Source organism: Rhinolophus sinicus, chromosome 3, assembly GCF_057876585.1.
Source record: "Rhinolophus sinicus isolate RSI-liver-muscle chromosome 3, RSI-T2T, whole genome shotgun sequence".
Lineage (NCBI taxonomy): Eukaryota > Metazoa > Chordata > Mammalia > Chiroptera > Rhinolophidae > Rhinolophus > Rhinolophus sinicus.
Window position 1 is genome coordinate 85,515,932 of NC_142503.1, and position 2,550 is coordinate 85,518,481.

At 46.1% G+C, this 2,550-nt stretch overlaps 1 pseudogene; it reads left to right on the forward strand.

The window, feature by feature from the left end:
• Positions 1-575: 575 nt before the first annotated feature.
• Positions 576-1,911, forward strand: LOC109445563 (tubulin alpha-1A chain-like; annotated as a pseudogene).
• The last annotated feature ends 639 nt before the right edge of the window (positions 1,912-2,550 follow it).

Genomic DNA, 2,550 nt, shown 5'->3' on the forward strand with positions numbered 1-2,550 from the left:
ATATGAATCCTGGTTCTACCACTTACTAATATCTGTGTGATCTTAAGCAAGTTATAATTCTTCTTTGAGCCTTAGTTTTCTTACTCATAAATGGAGCTAAAAATACTATCTCACAATGTGGTCGTGAGGAATAAACAAGATAATATTTCTTATTTGCACAAAATCTGTCACATTGTGAATCTGTATATAATTTGACACCCATTCTTTCCCTCTCCTGCAGTAGATACCTAGAGCAGCGCACAGGAAGGATCCATTGATTCTGGTTAGCTAATCAGGAAATAATTCACAAAAACAAGTAGTCATTTGAACTGGACCACGAATGATGGAAAGGATTTCAATGAACAAAGGAGGGCTATAGGGATTTCTGAGGTTTAGGGTATTCTGTTTTGGGGAGGTGAGAAGCCAGGCCTTTTAATGAGGTTTCTGTGGGGCCAGGAATGGTGAAGTTCAGGGGATAAAGCATCCCATTTAAGAAAGTGTATCCAGGCAGTTTCTTTTACATCGACCACCTAAGAGTCGCACTATAAGAAGAAATAATCTCTTCCTCTCCACCTGGCAGCTGCAAAGCATCAACCATGCATGGTGTCCAGATCAGCAATGCCTACTGGGAGGTCTACTGCCTGGAACATGGCATCCAGCCCGATGACCAGAGCCAGGTGACAAGACATTGGAGGAGATGACTCCTTCACCAGCTTCTTCAGTGAGACAGGTGCTGGCAAGTATGTGCCCAGGGCAGTATTTGTAGACCTGGAACATACAGTCATTGATGAAGTTCACCCTGGCACCTATTGCCAGCTCTTCCACTTCGAGTAGCTCACCACAGGCAAGGAAGATGCTGCCAACAACTCAGCTCGTGGGTACCACACCACTGGCAAGGAGATCATTGACTTTGTCTTGGACTGAATTTGGAGACTGGCCAACCAGTGTACAGGTCTTCAGGGCTTCCAGGTGTTCCACAGCTTTGGCGGGGGATCTGGTTCTCAGTTTACCTCACTGCTGATAGAACGTCTCTCTGTCAATTATGGCAAGAAGTCCAAGTTGGAGTTCTCCATTTATCCAGTCACCACCCCACCCCCCCGGTTTCCATAGCTGCAGTTGAGCCCTACAACCCCATCCACACCACCCATATCACCCTGGAGCACTCTGATTGTGCCTTCATGGTTGGCAACGAGGCCATCTATGACATCTGCCATAGAAACCTCAATATTGAGCACCCAACCTACGCTAACTTGAATAGGCTGATAGATCACATTGTGTCTCCCATCACTGCTTCCCTCAGATTTGATAGAGCCCTGAATGTTGACCTGACTGAATTTCAGACCAAACTGGTATCCCATCCCTGCATCCATTTCCCTCTGACCACATTTGTCCCTGTCAGCTCTGCTGAGAAAGCCTACAGGAGCAGCTTTCTGTAGCAGAGATCATGAATGCATGCTTTGAGCCAGCAACAGGATGGGGAAATGGGACCCTTACCATGGTAAATACATGGCTCGTTGCCTGCTGTACCATGGTGATGTGATCCCCAAAGATGTCGATGCCACCACTGTCATGATCAAGACCAAGCATACTATCCAGTGTGTGGACGGGTATCCCACTGACTTCGAAGGTGGCATTAATTCCCAGCTTCCCACTGTGGTACCTGGTGGAGACCTGGCCAAAGCACACTGAGCTGTGTGCACGCTGAGCAGTACCACACCTGGAACTGAGGCCTGGGCACACCTGGACCATGAGTCTGACCTGATGGATGCCAGGTGTACCTTTGTTCACAGGCACGTAGGTGAGGGCATGGAGGACAGAGAGTTTTCTGAGGCCCAAGAGGACACGGCTGCCCTTGAAAAGGATTATGATGTGGGTGGTGTGGAATCTGTTGAAGGAGACGGTGAGGAAGAAGGAGAGAAATACTACAGTTAATATGTCACAGAGGTGCTGCTTTCACAGTGAAGTTTATTCTGTTTTAAACATTGAAAAGCTGTTGTCTAATCAGTTACATTATAGGTATCAGTGTATATACTCTTGTATACAATTACTGGCCTAGACTTTAAAACATGATGCTTTGTTACAGACCCAAACTGTCCATTTCTCTGATGGGTTTGAATAAAGTATTCCCTGTCTTGAATGGAAAAAAAAAAGAAAGAAAAGAAAAAAGTGTATCCATCATCACAACTACAGGAGGATAGATGATATAAAATCTAAAATAAAGTCCATCGTGAGAATACCCAAAGGCGTACAGGAGTTAGGAGTAGGAGGTTCACCTATAAGTGGTCTTGGTTATTTAGCGGGCTGCTTGCTGTATCTCAGACTGGTGACCCAAAAACGAGGCACCTGGTCTCACCACACCACAGGCACTATTGCCGCTACCTGGAGATGCATGCTGTGTTCGAGTACCCACGAGAGACCCAGCAAGCAGCTGGGAGCCTCGCACCTTCCCGCTCCAGTAAGAGGATTAGGTGCTGTGGTGTGAGTTTTGGCAAAACTCTAGCCTTATAGAAGTCTATAAATTCCAAGAAGTCGGAGTATTCTAATAATCTGGACAACTCATTTTTCACTTTC